This window comes from Callorhinus ursinus, unplaced genomic scaffold, assembly GCF_003265705.2.
Source record: "Callorhinus ursinus isolate GAN/ISIS: 27379988/994484 unplaced genomic scaffold, GSC_fseal_2.0 scaffold79, whole genome shotgun sequence".
Taxonomy (NCBI): domain Eukaryota; kingdom Metazoa; phylum Chordata; class Mammalia; order Carnivora; family Otariidae; genus Callorhinus; species Callorhinus ursinus.
Window position 1 is genome coordinate 3333307 of NW_027397141.1, and position 18686 is coordinate 3351992.

General features: G+C 49.0%; 1 long non-coding RNA gene across 1 annotated transcript in view; it reads left to right on the plus strand.

The window, feature by feature from the left end:
- Positions 1–18686, plus strand: part of LOC141371579 (uncharacterized) — a 54312-nt gene that overhangs the window by 32889 nt on the left and 2737 nt on the right. The window contains exons 2-3 of the long non-coding RNA XR_012376652.1: positions 9585–9728; positions 18454–18628. This is a non-coding gene — a long non-coding RNA (uncharacterized lncRNA). The remainder of the gene's footprint in view (positions 1–9584; positions 9729–18453; positions 18629–18686) is intronic.

An 18686-nucleotide genomic window follows, 5' to 3' on the forward strand; every position in this document is an offset into this window, starting at 1 on the left:
TAAGAAAACTGTATGCCCAACATGGGCTTAAACTCATGACCCCAAGATCACATGCTCTACCAACTGACCCAGCCAGGTGCCCAAGTTGTATAAGTTCTTTATATATTTTGGATACTAACCCTTTATCGGCTATGTCATTAACAAATATTTTCTCCCATTCAGTAGATTGCCTTTTAGTTTTGTTGATTGTTTCCTTCAGTGTGCAGAAGCTTTTTATCTTGATAAAGTCCCAATAGTTTACTTTTGCTTTTACTTCCCTTGCCTCAGGAGACAGATCTAGAAAGATGTTGCTATGACCGATGTCAGAGAAGTTACGGCCTGTGCTCTCTTCTAGGATTTTTATGGTTTCAAGTCTCACATTTAGGTCCTTAATCCCTTTTGAGTTTATTTCTGTGTATGGTGAAAGAAGGTGGTCCAGTTTCCTTCTTTTGCCTGTGGCTGTCCAGTTTTCCCAGCACCATTTGTTGAAGAGACTGTCCTTTTTCCATTGGATATTCTTTCCTGCTTCGTCAAAGATTAATTGACCATATAATTATGGGTTTATTTCTGGGTTTTCTGTTCTGTTCCATGGATCTATGTGTCTATTTTCGTGCCAGTACCATACTGTCTTGATGATGACAGCTTTGTAATATAGCTTAAAGTCTAGAATTGTGATACTTCTAGCTTTGTTTTTCTTTTTCAGGATTGCTTTGGCTATTTGGGGTCTTTTGTATTTCCACACAAATTGCAGGATTGTTTGTTCTAGTTCTGTGAAAAATGCTGTTGGTATTTTGATAGGGATTCCATTAAATCTGTAGACTGCACTTGGTAGTATGGACATTTTAACAATAGCTGTCCTTCCAACCCATGAACATGGAACGTCTTTACATTTCTTCGTCTCATCTTGAATTTTTTTCATCAGTGTTTATAGTTTTCAGAGTACAGGTCTTTCACCTCTTTGGCTAGGTTTATTCCTAGGTATTTTATTATTTTTGGTGCAATTATAAATGGGATTGCTTTCTGAATTTCTCTTTCTGCTGCTTCATTATTAGTGTATAGAAATGCAACAGATTTCGATATATGGATTTTGTATCCTTTGACTTTACTAAATTCGTTTATCAGTTCTAATAGTTTTTTGGTGGAGTCTCTCGGGTTTTCTATATATATAGCAGCATGTCATCTGCAAATAGAGTTTTGCATCTTCCTTACCAATTTGGATGCCTGTTATTTCTTTATATTGTCTGACTGCTGAGGCTGGGACTTCCAGTGCTGTGTTGAATAAAAGTGCTGAGTGGACATCCCTGTCTTGTTCCTGACCTTACGGGGAAAACTCTCAGTTTTTCCCCATTGGGTATTGATGTTGGCTGTGGGTTTTTCATATATGGGCTTTATTATGTTGAGGTATGTTCCCTGTAAACCTACTTTGTTGGGGCACGTGAGTGGCTCACTTGTTAAGCGGTCTGCCTTCAGCTCAGGTCATGATCCCAGGGTCTGGGGATCGAGCCCTACTTCCGGCTCCCTGCTCAGCGGGAAGCCTGCTTCTCCCTCTCCCACTCCCCCTGCATGTGTTCCTGCTCTCTCTCTTTGTCAAATAAATAAATAAAATCTTTAAAAAAAACCCTACTTTGTTGAGGGTTTTTGTCATGAATGGATGTTGTACTTTATCAAATGCTTTTTCAACACCTATTCAAATGGTTGTACAGTTTTTATCCTTTCTCTTATTGATGTGATATATCATGTTGATGGGTTTATGAATTTTGAACCACCCTTGCATTCCAGAGTAAATACCACTTCATTGTGGTGAATGATTTTTTTAAGGTATTGTTGGATTTGGTTTGCTAGTATTTTGTTGGGGATTTTTTTCATCTATGTATATCAGAGGTATTGGCCTGTTGTTCTTTTTTTTTGGAAGACTTTATTTTTAAGTAATCTTAACACTCAAAGTGGGGCTCAAACCCACAACCCGAGATCAGGAGTCCCACCCTCTACTGACTGAGCCATCCAGGCATCCCCTCTCTCTCTTTTTTTGGATGAGTCTGGCTAAAGGTTTATCAATTTTATTGATCTTTTCAAAGAATCAGCTTCTAGTTTCATTGATCTGTTCTCTTGTTTTTTTGTTTTAGTTTCTATTGGAAATATTTCATTTTAGATTGTATGTTTCAGTTCTAGAATTTCCATGTGTTCTTTTCCAATCATTTTTACTTCTCTGTTGATTTTGCCCATCTATTCCCACAATGTGTCCATACTTTCATTTAAAAATTTCAACCTATTTATAATAGTTGTACTGAAGTCTGTCATTTCTGGGGTGCCTGGGTGGCTCAGTCAGCTAAGTGTCCAGCACTTGATCTTACTTCAGGTCTTGATCTCAGGGTCGTGAGTTCAAGCCCCATGTTGGGCTCTGCACCGGGTATGAAGCCTGCTTAAAAACATAAAAATAAAGCCTGACATTTCTGTCATTGCAGGTCTGTTCCTTTTAACTGATATTCCTACTGCTCACATTTTTCTCACTTTTTTTGCTTCTTTACATGCCTGGCAATTTTTTATTGTATCCTGGGCATAGTGGATGCCACACTGTTGAATGTCCCAATTTTATTGTCTTCACTTAAAGAGTATAGAATTTAAATAGGGCACATCTAGAGGAGTCTTTCCCCTAGGGCTTGGTCACCCTGTTCAGAGCCCTGTTCTCCTGGGATATTAGCTGAGTGCTCGGTGTGTTCAGTGTGGTTTTTCTGACTGGTTGGTCAGTGCTTCATTATTTCCCGGTCCTGTGTAAGTTCTGGAATTTCCATGTTGCTCACTTCTTGATAGCTGATCTCTGTCTGCTATGTCAGCACCCTGCCTTTAGCAGAGAGAGCCAGCTCTTCAGTCAGGCACTCAAGGGGCTGTCTCTGCAGATTTCCGGAATCCTTCTCTGTGCAACCCTTGAACCCTGCCCCCCAGGCCCCCCTTTGGTCCTAGTCTCCAACCCTCAGGCCCTCACCTTAGCGGGACTGCCTTATTCTGCCCGGCTCCCCCTCCCTGCAGTGTGCTTTGAGAAGTGCCTCCAGGCAGAAATCTGGGTGATCACAGGCTTGCCTCCTCTGCTTGCCCCCTCTCCAGGGTCACATATTTTTTTTATATATGTTTTATATTGCTTGTTGCCCAACATCTGAAAACAGTTATTTCATATGTTTTGTCCAGTTTTATGGGGTTTTTTTGTTTTGTTTTGTTTTTTTTTTTTTTTTAGTTTTATGGTTTCCTAACAGTAAGAGGTCTAGTTTGATACCAGTTTTCCATCATGTCCAGAAGTATAAGTGCAAATGGAAATTAACCATCAAATACAGCTAAAGGAACCACTAGAATTAAAAAAAAAATTTAATAGTAGACTTTCTACGAATCAAACAACTTTGCCCAGAGGACAAAGCCCAGATAAATTACTTTTACTTGGATAGGGAGGATTTTCAGCATCAAACACAATAATTTGCCACATGATTTCATCAAGTTCTGCTTTCGACAGATACCCAGTTATAAAATGAAATCCAAAGAATGCTACAGTCCTCCCACGAATATGACCAGTGGGCTAGGAAGCAAGAGATGTTGGTTCTTCTGGACCCAGCGCCCCGACCTGTATGACCTTGGGCTAGACCTTGGCTCCCTGGGGACATCACAGCACACTCACAGAGGTACCATGGGATACTCTCCACTTCCAACAGGGACACGGTGATACTTGTCATCCTGTGGACACCACACAAACTACCCGCCTCACTTGATTCACTGTCTCACAGCATCATTATCTGTGTGAAGCTGGATTTTGAACAGCTTCTGTGACAAAAAGTGAGCACCACACAAAAATCAATGCAGAACGGGACAGGAAGGTGGCAGCCCAATCTGATTCCGGCGGCAGACACATGTGCCTCTAGTGAGGACTTGCAATCATCTGCCAATGTGATTACGATATCGCTTTCTCCCTTCAACTTGCAAGTATTGTTTTTTCCAAATGGCTGCCGATTTGTTAGTGCATAAAAATGCTTGAAGTTGCAGCTACTCCCACAGAACCACTAGGCCCTGTGACACGGCGAGTGAGAGGCGGAGGGCACCGTGCACACAGCAGGTGTAGGCCCTCATCTGCCTGAGCATCCCTGTTCTCACCTGCAAAACACAGGAGTTGCATTAAGTTTTCTCGTTATTCTACCATTTGAGGAATCTGTGGCTCTGTGCGGCTGCAAGTGGGTCTTCCGAGGTATAGAGAACGTGGTATGCTAATTAGGTCCCCTCTTTCAGGGGCGCAAAAAAGAAACGCCGATTCCCAACTTGTCTCTGAAGGAGGAGTGCCTCAGTCTCCAAAGGGGAAAGAGGAAGCCAGAGACAGGTTCGCGAACGCCTCAAGCAGATAAGAACCACGATTTTTACGTCGGTTCAGACCCCCGCGACCGACGTGCGATGGCTCTAGCCCAGGGTGAAAAGACTGTGTTCACTCCAGAATCTTCGGTGCCTTTAGACCGTGGGCTGTTAACCTGGGGTCAAAGGACCCCATCCATGCACAGAATTCACAATGCCCACTGAACCTGAACAGAAGAATCTTCACCTTTACTTTTATTAACTTGCAGCTGGAATTTAGCATTTTCTTTCAGTTATGAACGTAGTCGGCATTTCCTGTGGTGTTGTCACCCATTGAAATAATCGGCATTTTCATTTCATACTACGGTTTTATTCTCACAGCCACTTTGACATTGCAATGGTTTTCAGAACTGCCACAGACTTTATTACTTAGTGCATTAGGGAGGGAAATTATAACTATCTCGGGAAATATTTTTAAAACATATTTTGATATTTGCATTTCAAAATATGAGTTATTTCCTTGATAATCTTACATCGTAGTTTTAATTTTTTATTGTGAAGAACTCAGAACATACATGGAAGTAGACTGAATGATGTGTAGAATCCCACACATCCGCCATACAACTAGACCCCCAAATCCTTTCCAATGCTGCATTATCTCGTAACTCCGAGACATGATATAGGTTGTTTACCCTGTAGAGTTTCCAACAGGCTAGGATGCGGTTGCATCCCCATGGTGTAGTTCATCAGGTCTCTCTTTCCTCTGTGTTTCTTGTAAACTAAAAATTGGGTCTCGAGACTTGATGCCATCAGGTTTTAGGGGCAGAAGAAGGGGCGAGATTACTTTTGGTTCTCTCTGTTAGCAACCATTGATCTTCAGTGTTCTGATCCATTCGTTAATTAGGGGTTACAAAATGGTTTAATTCTATCATTTCTTACAATGTATTATCTGTAATATTTCCACAAGGAAAACATATCTTCATCAGCTGTTTGCTTGCCCAGGGGTAGAGTTAGTATAGAAAGTCAGAATACACATTCTTGATTCTTTCCCTTTTTATCTATCAATTTTCCAAATACTGACTTGGTTCCTCTCATGCATCCCATTTTATACATTTAGGGGTTCGTGGGCTTCACCAGCCTGTCAATGGGGTGATGTCACAAAGCAGTTAAGAACCCCTCCTGTGGGTTCAACTGAGGAGATACAGAGGCTCGCTCTATCTCTTCTGCAGAGGCCTAGCAACCGTAGCAACTGCCCATTTCCTCAGGGCCTGCCGCACTTCATCTTCATCTCACGCACTGCGGTGTGCTGGTGAAACCCCCCTCGCGCAGCGCTGTGCTAGATGCATCTATGTACCCCTTACAGTGGGAGGTGTGGTGCAGAAAGAGCACTGAGAATGGTCTGATCAAAACACAGACCATGCTACTTACTGGCTGTGCAAACCAAGGCAAAGTCTCAACCTCTCTGAGCTTTGGTCTCTTCAAATGGCAAAAGTGATGTCTGACTTGAAGAATTGTTTTGAGGGCGCCTGGGTGGCTCAGTTGGTTAAGCGACGGCCTTCGGCTCAGGTCATGATCCCGGAGTCCCGGGATCGAGTCCCGCGTCGGGCTCCCTGCTCGGCGGGGAGTCTGCTTCTCCCTCTGACCCTCCCCCCTCTCATGTGCTCTCTCTCTCTCATTCTCACTCTCTCAAATGAATAAATCTTAAAAAAAAAAAAAAAAGAATTGCTTTGAGAACTAAAGAGGGGAACATTCCTGAGACAGTGAGACACTATGGGTCCTCAACAAATATTTGTTAGATCCGGCTCTTCTTCCCACACGGCAGAGGACCTGTTAACTGGATCTTTGGTGCTGGTCACGGCAGGAGAACGCCGCTGACCGTCCTGGGCGGACGGTGATTTGCGGCCCCACATCACGGCACACAGCAGCCACTCCAGCTCCCCGCTCCCCGCTCCCCTCCATCCCTCCCAGCTTCCCGTCCCCCTTCTCCATCCCCCTTCCGCTCGCTCCTCCCCTCTTCTCTCTCTGGGGCTTTCACTCTTGCCCTCTGACTGTGTGTCTCTCTCTCGCCTTCCTTCCAGCTTCCCTCTTCCTGAAGGTGCAGGATAGCTCTGCTGGAGACCGAAACACGCTTTATAGTGAGCCGTGTTCCGCCCACAACACAGCGCATCTCATCTCTCCCGTGGGCCTTCGCCAGGCTGCCCCCTTCAAGACCTTACAAGCAAGTCGGCATCTCACCCACCTGGGGCTTGAGGTGGCCATATCCTGCTCTAACCCTTAAGCCAATGAAAAGGATCAGTGCTGTGTTTCAGCCTATCCTTACAAGCTCATGGTACATTCCATTTGGTTAATTTGAAACATCAGCTGGGTCCTGGGCCCCTGTCAGGATTCCTTTCTTGCACCCCCTGCCCCAACCCTGGTGAGATTCTTCTTCCATTTCTGAGCTCTGCCACCTCAAGCAGTTTCAACCTCCATACATTTTCTTCCTCTTTCAGGTGAATTGGCTGCTTCTTCTAAAGCAGAGGCACCTGTCAGGATGGTGCCTATATTCACATCCTATGTGAGCAAAGTCAATGTCTCATCAATGTCCCTCACCAGTGACTCATCAATGACTCATCAATGACTCATCAATATCTCATCAATGACTCATCAATATCTCATCAATGTTTCTCACCACTTTCATCAAAGACTCATACTAATGACTCCATCAATGTCTCGTTGATGTTGCTCATCAATGTCATTTATAAATGTCTCTCACTGATGTGTCATCCATGTCTCTCACCAATGTCTCACTAATGACTCATCAATGATTTATCAATGACTCAGTAATGCCTCATCAATGACTCATTAATGACTATCAATATCTCATCAATGTCTCATCAATGACTCTATCAATGTCCCATTGATGCGTAAGCCATGTCTTGTCCATGTCTCTCATTGATGTCTCTCCTCACCCCTCAGAGGTCCCATTGACGGTAGCATGGTGGGCTGTTAGGAACATTTCAGTCTTGCTGGTATGAGTTTGGATGTTGGCTTTCCTGCATATTAGCTGGGTTCCCCTGAGCTTCAGTTTTCTTATTATAACATGGGCATTAAAAGCCTCTGCCTCAGCTTTGTTGTGTCTAGTACACGGTGTATTTACAAATGAGAGTCAACAAGCGTTAGCAGCTTTCCCTCCCTGCCACTTTTCCTATCCACGGTGAAGGCTCTTCCTACCGTGTCCTATGGCCCGGGTCCTCCTGGCTCCACGGTTATTCTCAACCGTTTCTCGTCCACTCTGCTTCCAACCGGGAAGTGCACCAGTCTCCTTTATGTAAACACACCGACGCCTCCTCGCCTCGCGGTGGAGCTGTCCGGCACGCGAGGCCTCCACTCTCCTGTCTTCTCACCTTAATGCAGTGTGTGCTCTGCTCCACCATTCCACCTTGGGCTTACAGGAAACAGTGACTTCCTAGTGTCCCACAAGCGGGGAACGTTTGGGTGGCTTTCACCAACTTGGTTTTCTGGTCTTGCAGATGTCCAGGAGCTCTTCCTTCTTGACTTTCTTGACATGACCCCTTTCTTCTCCATGCACTGCTTCATCTCCTCTGTGGAGGACCACATTGCCCAGATGACATCTTCATCCCTCATTCCTCTTCTTGGGACATCGTCCCCTTTCTCATCGACTGTATATTTTCGACCGCTGCTTCTGACTCTGGAATCATGTGACTCCACCCAGGCTGTACTCAATATACCCAAAAGGACTCAACATTTGTCAGTGTTTCTTGTTGCCTATGGATTGAAGATTACTCTTTTAGTGAGTGTGTCATTCAAGGCTCCTTCTGATGGTTCCCACCCTTGCTTCCAGCCTTATTTTCTGCTGTTCCCTCAAATGTACTCCATCCCTACTAATACCCCAAGCCCTGATATCTCGGCAGATAGTCCTCTGCCCTTGTCCCCATAGAGAATTCCTACTCAGGCTGTAAGATTCAATCCATGCCCTCCCTTCTGAGATAAGCAAAGCCTTCCCAGCGGGCATGGAGCACGGAACAGGGGTAGCAAGGCTCAGTGAGTTTTCTCAGGTTTTGTCTCTGCACAGAATTGTCTCTAGCCAACAGCTCTGTCACCGGGCCCGGGATATGAATCCTGGCGCACACCACTGTGGCCGAGACAGCCGAGCGCGTCATCCTCACTGTGGGCCGCGGTGTCTGGGGGCTGCCGCCTGGCTCCAGGCTCTGGCTCCTCGCTGCCCTCCCTACTGAGGCCCGCACACTTCTGGAGCTTTCTCTCAGTCTGGGAGGGCATTTCCCTGACCCTCATTCCGGGCCTCACACGAAAAGTTCCAGGCCGTAGGAAATAAGCTGTGATCTGAGTTCCTCTGTGACCTCATCCGCAGTAAGCAAAGTGAAACAGGATCATTTCACAGAATTAAAGACCGGGAAGAGCTTCTGATTTAGGAAGAACAATTTTTAAAATGGATTTGTATGCATAACATCCATTGAGGTTGGTGATAGTGGAGTCAGTGACTAATAAAAATGTCATTTCCTGTGATTTTTATAAATTACAGTAAATATGCCAGTAATCATCCACATTAGCTGCTCAAATGCAGGCAGCCATCTGGAGTGGAGGCCAGGGGACCTCATTGAAGCCTCAAGAGGTAGACCCCACAGGTGCAAATTGACACCCAGGAAAACAGTAGTTAATATGTTCTAGAATTTGGAGAAAGAGAGAATGTTTAAAATAAATGTATGTCAAGCAGACAAATTTGGACTTCTCCGGGAGGATCTGTCACGTCAAACAGGAAATAGCTATAAATTACTTGTAATAGTAAAAATCTTGTCATTTATAACCTTTAAAGCAATGGGCTCATTTAACACATCAACTCATAGATCATAATCTAGGACAGTCAGCCTGGGTATTTATTTCACTTTTAATGTGTAGAAGCCGGAGCAAACCATGCGTGATCCGCAAGACCCCACAGCATGCCATCAGCATTTGGAACCCTAGAATGAGCCAGAGAGATAACTGCCTCAGGCCCAAGGTGGTGAATATGTCAAGATATGAAAACCCTTTCTGCTCCTAAAAAGAAAATTAAGACGTGATTGGAAATGTCATGCCTTGGGTAGTCTCATAATGAATAATTCCAAATAAATCCCACCATTATTCTGTTTATTTGTTTTACTTAGAAGCTATTTGAAGTCATTGGAGCTGAAAGTATGTTTCAACATGCCAAGTGTATTTACTGTATCTTGTAATCATCTTGCTAACCAGTTCACAGGCAAACAATAATTGGAGTTCTGTGTTTGTTTCAGATACCTCAATGTATACTGCCCACAGAGAAGCAATCGGCTCGGAGACATTTTTTAAAGGGGCTGAGATGCCTTCGCTGAAGTGCTCCAGGAAGACGAACGCACAAAGCCATCTTCTGCGATATTTGAAGACTCAACAGGAACAAGGTATCTATGACAGAGATGCTCAATGAAGTTTGCATGCACTGAATAAATATGCGATGTTAGCTGATATGGGGGGAGGAAGGTCCTGGAAAGACAGCATAGGAACACCAAACTAACCACTCACTTAATAGTGAGAAAAAGCCCCCCAAAATGGGAGTCAAGCGTCTGGCATCACAGGCTATGAGGAAGGAAAAGGTGGTCTCCAGAAGGACAGTAACACAGAGTTACACTGTACCCTGCTTCCTTTGACTTTCTCTCTGGCGACCCCCTCCCCTCCATGTTTTCTCCCCGAGCCGGATCCGTCAGCGCTTAACTCTGCCGGGAGCGAGTGCACACCCATGAGTGTGTGGGCACGTGTGCACACACACAAAATGCGCGTGCGCATACCCGTGCACACTTTCATACATGCGTGCGACACACGTACGTGCTGCACAGCCAGGGAGGACGTGGCAGGAGGCACATTGAGAATCCGTGGTCTGTTGGTTGGGTGTCTTTTCCCCATTTTGCTTTTTCACGTTCTTCCAAGGTATGCTTCCAGTGGAGTAAAAATTTGCCTCTGTCCGAATGTATGAACACCAGCTACTTAAACACACACACACACACTAAATTTAATCTTAGAAAGAAGTTAAAATTTAAAAATTCACCTCCACTGGTAAGTAGTTTAACTGGTTCCTTTAAAAATAATTGTTGCTCTCCTTCTGAACTGAAACCTATTTTCACAATAGTGGCTAGTTTCCACAGATTGGCGGTTGTCGGTGACCAGGAAGAGGGGTCTGAGGATGAGACAGCGTCTATAGGTAGAGTTTGGGCACTATTCAGAGCACATAGGTAAAAATCCTGTATCTCTGGGAGAAGAGCTGACTCTGGGAACCAAATCAGCCAAAGCAATAGCTCCCCCCCACGTCTGGATCACCAAAACCAAACCAAACCATACACACCAAGCCTAAATTATTCACTTCACTTTGGCTGACACCAAACATATATATGTGTGAAGTAACACACTGATTTTGGGGGAATGTACCTGCATCAAATAAATTGAAGAATTGGGTTCTTTTTGTAGACTAGGTAATTTCTAGAAACACCAGCAACCTACATCTTTGGCCTCAATTGTTAGATTATTACTGATGAAAGAATATTTTTCTTTTGGGGGGGTGAATTGAATGGATAATTGTCTCAATTCTACATTTTTAAATTACATAAAACTACAGAGTGTGCATTGCATGTGTTGACTACACATTACTTTAACACATCTGTTAATTTTTAACAAAGTTAATTTCTACAGAATAGCAGGTAATTGTGGGCAGAATGTTACAAACTCATCATTTGACTATTCCCTCGGTTCGAAGACACACATTTTAGTGTTATCGTCTCTGGAATCTGCCCACATCGTTAGCACAAGTGCTTGTGTGTGGTATCAACCCGTAGATAATTTCTTGTCCATGTGGTTTAGGGTGAGGAGAAATTGTGTGTCAAAGGTCACCTCTTCTTCCCGGGTACTTCGTTACGTAGGAATTATAAATTATGTCCCCAAACTTCAGCATGGCTATTTTTATTCTCAAAAGTCTTGTATTTATTATTCACACTGGATTGCCATGGGTATTGGACAGAGAACTCCTTTTGCCTTGTCCATCACCAACTGAAAAAGTTACAAATGAAAACTCTGGAAGACGCTCCAAGGATGAAGCAAGGAAATCAGTTACCCAACTGGTACCAAATGTAGTGATGAGTCCAAAAAAAAAAAAAAAAAAAAAAATCACCAAGTTAGTACCACTGAATGGGATTTAATTAATATTTTAAGTTTCAAGATGAGCATGCAAATGTGCAGCAAAACACTGAGCTATATTTGTGCTTGTTTTCTGGAAACTTTACAAGGCAATTATTGTAATACAGAAAAATCTCTACCACTGACCCTTCAACCGTGCCACACGGTATTTCCAGCCTGAATTCTTTCCACATCTCTTCTCAGAGCCAGAAGTCTTGGAGAAGATTGGGAGCCAATTTTAAACATTAGGTCAGTTGGAGGTGGTGTGAGGACAGTAGAGAGAAGAGAAAGAACATGTTTAGATCTTCAGATTTTTACATGATCAGGATTCCATACAGGGAAACAGACACGTTGGTGCGATGCTCCCACACCTGCTTCTTACCACGCTTGCTGGCTGGTGGGGCGCAGGACACACGTGCGCACACATAGGGTGACTGTCTGCCCATCTCTTCTCCGGCCGAGGGCTGGTCCAACGGCTGAGGTCACCGCCGCCCCACTGTTAGCCCCTCTGCTCCTCACCTCGTCCGTGTTCTTGATGCTGGCATCAGCTCACCGTCCTATATGCACCGTTTAAAGGGAATTACCTGTTACCTCAATTATCCGTCCCTTATCGACCGAGGTTACACTACAAGGATTTGCACTGAAAGGACACAAAGAAAGAGCAAGTCATGGCACATGGCCAAATAAAAGAGTAATGTTCTGGTGAATTTGGCCTAAATAATTTACTGCTATGGAAAAGTGGGAAAGTGGAAGGTGAACCCTTTGACCAATAAATCTCTCCTGCCCATGAAACTCTTATCTGGTCCCCTCCAACATATTCCACACGAGGAAGCCATCATCACTGGCTCTGGTTTGTTATTTGTAAACCTTGATCTTCTGCACTCGGTGTCCTAAATATGGATAATTAGCATCAGTTTATCACGCTTCTGCATATTTTCTCTTCTCTCCAAACATGCATGCTTCTATTGGCTGCCATTCTGCCCCAGAAGATTATGGAGACAGATTGCAGAGAATGAATGTGCTAAACGAGATTAGGAAGGAATAGAAACAGCAACTTGGCCAATAAATTCCTCGCGAGAGCCTTATCATACAATTACACGTTGAGTTGTTTCACACTCTCCCAGCCTCTTAATCCAGCGCCCCCACCAAGAGTAAAATTTCACTAATTTCTGAATTACTGCATATCCCCTGACTTGTTACCGAGAATGGTTGGAAGGAGAAACGCTGCTGAAAACAACACATCAAACTTTACAATAAAAAAATTTAACTTAAAATGTCAAAATGGGTTGTATGGATTTGGGGTGTTTAAAGCACGTTAGTTAGCCACCCGGGAATGAATGCACAGAGCCTTGGCATGGAGAGATATTTAGCTCCTCTTTGAGCCCCCAGATTCTCCCATCGTGCCCGTGGTGGGGGGTCCGTTAGCTTCTCTTTGAGCCCCCAGATTCTCCCATCGTGCCCGTGGTGGGGGGTCCGTTAGCTTCTCTTTGAGCCCCCAGATTCTCCCATCGTGCCCGTGGTGGGGGGTCCGAGCTGTGTGAACAGGACGTTACCTTGCTGTTAAGCAGAGCTGTCTGAAGAGCTTTAGGACAGCACCAAGCCTTGGCTTCGTTTCCTCCTCTTACTGCTGATAACAATCGGGCCCGAGGACTTGTGGGCCCCTCCCTAGAACTCTTGGGGTACCGCCCCCTCCTTGCCCAGACTCGCACACACGACTGGGTCCATCAGGGGAATTCCTGCCCATTCCATGTCTCTGAAAACAGTGTGACCACAGACAGACACTGCCCAGGGCCTCCACAGAGGGGGCCCTCCTCTCCTTCCCTGCCCTGGGGGTTGACTATCACTTAGGTATTTAAAGAGGCCCGTTAAGCTTCTGCACCGGCCAGGGGACTCTTTCTAGGCCGAAGCAGCAGGCAGGTGGAGCTGGGCACCGGCCAGGGATCGCCTCTGCAGGACGGGTGGTGCTCACCGGCAGGAGTGGAAGCCCAGATCACACCCTCACAGGGATGTGCTGCCGAAGCGGGGAGGCTTCCAGGTCAGTGGCTAACGAAATCCACAGCAAGTGTAAACGGCTTTTACACACAGATCATGATGTCACCTTCCTTCTTCTCCTCCAAGTCACGTCTGTTAGGATTTACTGAAGAGAGGACCTTACCCACAGCCCGGAGGAGCAACTCGACATTTTGGAAGGCCTGCTTCCAGGCTCTGAGCTCAGAGATTCACTCAGTGAACACGCACCGGGCACCTCCTACGTGCCAGGCCCCGTTCTAAGAAAGCCGGCCCCGCACACGTGACAGAGGGTGCTGCTCAGGCTTGACCTGATGAATATGCGTTTGCCTTTTGCGAGCTGGCTCATCTATCGGCTGTCAAGACTTCCCCTTTTTCAGAGATGGAGCCAGCCTGGACAGGGGTCCTCTCCAGCTACCTGGACAGGGAGAGCCAAGCAAGGCCTGCAAGGAAGGCCTCCAGAGCCAGCGCCATCAACACGTGCCCAGGCCGTCTCCAGGGCTCCCACACCAGGTACCTCAGGTCCTGAGCGGCTGTCTCGGAAAACACAAACACAGCTCAGATGGCAGGAACTTCTGCCTTGCCTGAATCTTCCTCTTCCTGCTGAATGGGGTGCCAGGACCCCCGAGAAGGGGTAGGACTTTCTTGGGGAAAGGTCTGGAGGCTTTGCGGTGCGAACACCGGAGACCCTGAGCTGTGCCTTCATCTCAAGCAGGGCGCACGGCCCTGGTTGGGGGGGGGGGGCTCCCGGGGAGGGGGCGGGCAGAGCTGGGAACCTCAGCGGAAAATGTGAAGTCAGATGTGGGGTTAGAGTAACTGGCCGGCCCTCCCTGTGTCATGTTTCCTGGGCTGGGGAGCTAAGCTGGGGGGAGGGCGGCGAGAAGGAGCCGTTTGCCATTAATCTGGGAACAAACGGCTAACCTCGGGGACTGGAATTTTCGCCTTTCTTTTCTCACTGTTGTCAGTGCGGGGAAGCGCGGAGCCCGCGCGGGGCGATTGTGAGGGGCTCTGCTGGAATTTGGCAGCGCGGAGGCTTGGAGAGCAGCCCCATGCTGGCTCCCATTCAGCAGGCCAGTTTTCCTCGAGCTTTGGAAGTTTCGCTCAGCCGTGCACTCAATGGCTTCACAAAGCTGATTACAAGCTTCAGCGCGTTCCTGAAGGAGCCAAAAGCGACGCAGGTGCAAACGAGCCGAGGGAGCCCCTTATCCCGGTGACAGAATGGGACAAGCTGGGAAAGGCTTGGACCACACAAATCCAAGCTCACCAGGCAGCAGAAAGCCTGCCTTGGGAACCGGGGGTCATTATCCGCCCTATTCAGCGGGGCCCAGGGACCCTGGGGGCCCGGAGGCCGGCCTCGCGCGGGAGTGCCAGCCCGCCTGCGGCAGTGGGGTCCCCGCCGGGGCCTGCGCCTGGGCCTGCGCCTGGGCCGGCGCGCTGGGCGGAGGGCTGGTGCGTTTGCACGCACTGCGTCAGCAAAACCTGTGCTCCGACGTGCCCGCGTCTACACCAGGACGGACACGGGGGAAAAGGCGCGCAGGAGGCAACCGTCTGTTCGTCCCGCGTCCAGACCGCACTGCCCCGTCTCTGCCCCAGCCTGGCGCTGCGGGTCCCCACTCCCCCAGGCCACTGACACTCAGCTGCAAGGGTCACTCTGCGCCCTTTGTCTCCCAGCCCCCCTTTCCCATCAGTCCTGCTGGCCACGAGGTCCCGCCGAGGGAGGCCACCGCAGTGCGCTGGGAGGGACAGTGCGGGGGATGGGGGCAGGTCACGGGGTCGCCCCTTCCAAGAGCTCTCGGCTTGGCTGCGGAGGCCTTTGCAGGGAGTCTGATTCCGCGGCTGGGAGGAGGGTCCGGCCCCTCTGGCCCCTCTGGGAGAACGAAGGACGTCCCCTGCTCGCGCTCAAGGACCAAGGCCGCGGGACGGCGGGGCGGGGGGGAAGGGGGGCGCGGGCCCAGGACGGCGTCGAGGCGGGTGAGCTGGCACGCGGGCATCCCCCGGGGGCCGCCACCAGCCCGCGTCAGGTGCGGGGCAGTGAGTCCGAGCGAGCGCGGCACTAGCGCTCCTGAGTGGGGCCCGGGCCGGGGTGCGCCTGGTGCGCGCCCCCTCGCCCCGCGCCCTGCCCGCCGCGCGCTGGTCCTGGCTGCGCCCGGGGGTCCCCGCGGGCAGGGCCCGGGCAGGGCGCTCGCGCCGACGCTCTTTTGTCTGATAACTAATTTGAGTTAATGCGATCTTTATGTAAAGCTAACAGCGGATAATTGTCTATTTTCTCGCCAACAATCTCCATCACAATCACTTATCTGGAAACCTGCGGCTGGATTAATCGTTATATTCCCGAGATGAGCGTTGCGGCAATCCGCAGCGAACGCGGGTGGGGACAGGGAAAGGCCTCCCCCCGCGCCGGTGGGGCCGGGTGCGGGCCATCCCTGCTACTGCCGGCAACTTGGCATGCCCGGGGTTGGTGCCCACGGGCGGGCAGCAGAACGCCTTCCGCGGGACTTGCTCTTACTCGGGTGGGTTGCCGGGAGGGGTGCAGGAGGCGGAGGGAGGGAGCGAGGGAGGAGCAGGAGGAGGAGGAGGTCCCGCGGGCTGCGAGGTGGGGCGCAGCCGGGGTCTAGGTGGGCCTGGGCCGGCGCTCGGCGCCCCATGACGCGCTCCAGGTCCACGCCGGGAAGGGGCTGTCAGCGCCAGGATCGAGTCTTCTAATGTGGGAGAAAGCATGCCCCCATCCTTATTTTCTGCAGAGAAGATTCTCCCTCCCTTCATGTGGGTCGCTGGGCTTCATGTCCTGCCCCAGCCTCCGGTTTCCGCCTTAGGTCCCTCCTCCAGGATCCCCGTATCTGTAGATTATTGGCAATATGTACACTCCCGTGATTGACATCCCCAAGGAGAGGACCTGGGGTGTGCAGGCACGGTCTCAGGGCCTGCAGCCCCCGCCCTGCTCCTGTGCTCAGGGTGAAATACCTCCGCAGATGGAGTTGAGGCCTCTGGGGAAAGGCACTTGCATGACAAAGATTTTGTCTTTGGAGCCCAAGTGAGAACATCAGTGTGTAATGAAATCTGGGTTGCGGATCTCTGTGCATGTGGCTCGCTGTGTGCCCTGAAGTGTGAGCCTGACTTGGGAAGCCAAGTGCCCTGTGTCTGGTGACTTGGAAGTAAACCCATGCTATTTACTTCAACTCAGATCTGCCAGCCAAGGGAGCGCCATTGCCACTTTTCAAAATGGTGTTTTTGGAAAAGAGAAACGCGGTCTCGATTTGTGATGGTTTTTGGCCTCATAGAAGGAAACTATTTGTTTTCCTTTTGGCAGACTCAGAATTCTAAGAGCAAAGGCATACACTGGAATAAAATGCCATAAAATTGTTGGAATTTTAAATAAAGGAGGACCCCAAATTACCCCCCAAAGAGGGCATTGTAAAGTCCTGTTACAATCCCTAAGTCTTCAATTTTCCCCTCCAGCAACTTGATGAGGTCTCCTATGGCAAACAAGCGAATCCACCCTGGAGCCAGCGAGCCCAGCCTCTACGAGTTTCCCAGGGCAGCTTTTTGTGGCAGCTTTCAGGGATCACCCCACTGCATCTCTCACCTGAATCCTGTCATCCCGGCCATCTTGAAGTGATCTGTGAACAATGCTGATCCCCGCGACAGACCCGCTGGTCAATCAGGCAGAACAGACTATGCAGATGGAGTGGAGAGGCGAAGCGCCGGGAACACTGGCGCCCATTGTCTTGGGCATTTCAAAGCGCGGAGCAGCTGTGCAGACTTGTCGCCCTGGACCCTCGCTTGCCACACTAATGTCATCATTGCAAAACATCAGATTTTGAACACTATTCAATCCGAATTCATTAGCAGCCTTCTCAGCAAAGGTCTCTCTTCTCTGTGACAAGTTTCAAACTCCAGATCCCCTCCTGGCCGGAGGGGAAGGAGGGGGGGGTTGCAAGTGACAACCACTGATGATCCATAGTTTCCTCTTTCTGGTGAATTCGAAAACTCTAACACCATCCTTGGGGTCTGGAGCTTGGCTGTCTGACTCAAGCAACTCTGGAGATTTTGGGGTTTTCGCATCTTCGAAGTGTCGTTTGCAAGTTTAAATCACTGAGAGCAGCCAACGTAACAGGTGGAGTGCGTCTAGCAAAGACACTGTCTTCTGCTCTCGGGCTAGGGCAGTGAGTTCTTGAAGTTTTTTCTTTAGACTGAACTCGGAACAACACATGTTAGAGCAGTTGTGCCCCAAACAAACAAGTTAGTAACGCAAGGCAAGCAAACCGCTCACCATCTTTGAGCACCACCCAGCCACGCGCCCCGGGCGGCAGGAACTTCTACTCCCCGTGGCTACGGCCACCTCGCGCCCCCACGCCCCCTTCCAGGGTGACCTTGTTTTTCCCGAACCGTGGGGTGGGAGGGCAGGATGTGCTGGCCGCTGCGGCCCACCACATCCCCAGCCTCCCCGTGGCCAGGTCCCAGGGACACAGAGGCCGGGTGGACCAGGGAGGCCTGGGTGCCAGCGAAGGCAGCCTTCCTCCTCCAACACCCGACCTGTCTGCACGTGTCCTTCCTCTGCCCCTTTACCCAGGATTCTGTGTGGATCCCAGAAGGCAGTCAATACGGGGAGGGGCTTTCCAGCCCCGGAGCGAGAAGCAGGCGTGGAGGCTGACGGCGCCCCAGGACGGTCTTCCTGGGGTGCCCAGAGGCTCCCTGGGGTGCCTGGAGCCTCTCCCAGTGACTCTAGTTTCTTGACAAACTGAGGGGGTAGGATTTGGAAGGGGTGCAACCAAATAATGTGTTTATAAACACAAGGAGAACGGGGAGCTAAGTGGAGAGGAGGCTCCACTGGGTGTGTCCTGTTTGTTTGGGGCTGGGGGGCAGGGTGCAGGAGAGATGGGCCCCCAGCCATAGTAGTCTCTGGTTCAATGTTGATGCCTTTGGGGAGGTGACCTAGAACACTCCTTTTTCTCCTGGGAGAACTGTAGGATTTGGGCCTGGACCCTGCGGTTGCTCTTGAAAGTCTCTGCGTGTCTGCCCGTGTCTTCCCGCATCCCTGGGCCCAAAACCTCTCCCACAAGGTCCACAAATGGCCAGGCGGAGCCGGAAGCCAGAGCCCGTTGTCGGGAGATCGTGCCGTGGTGCCCAGGATGATGTGAGTTCCTGGGAGACCGGGTTTTTGCAGGGTGGGATCACCAGTGTCTCCCCAGGGT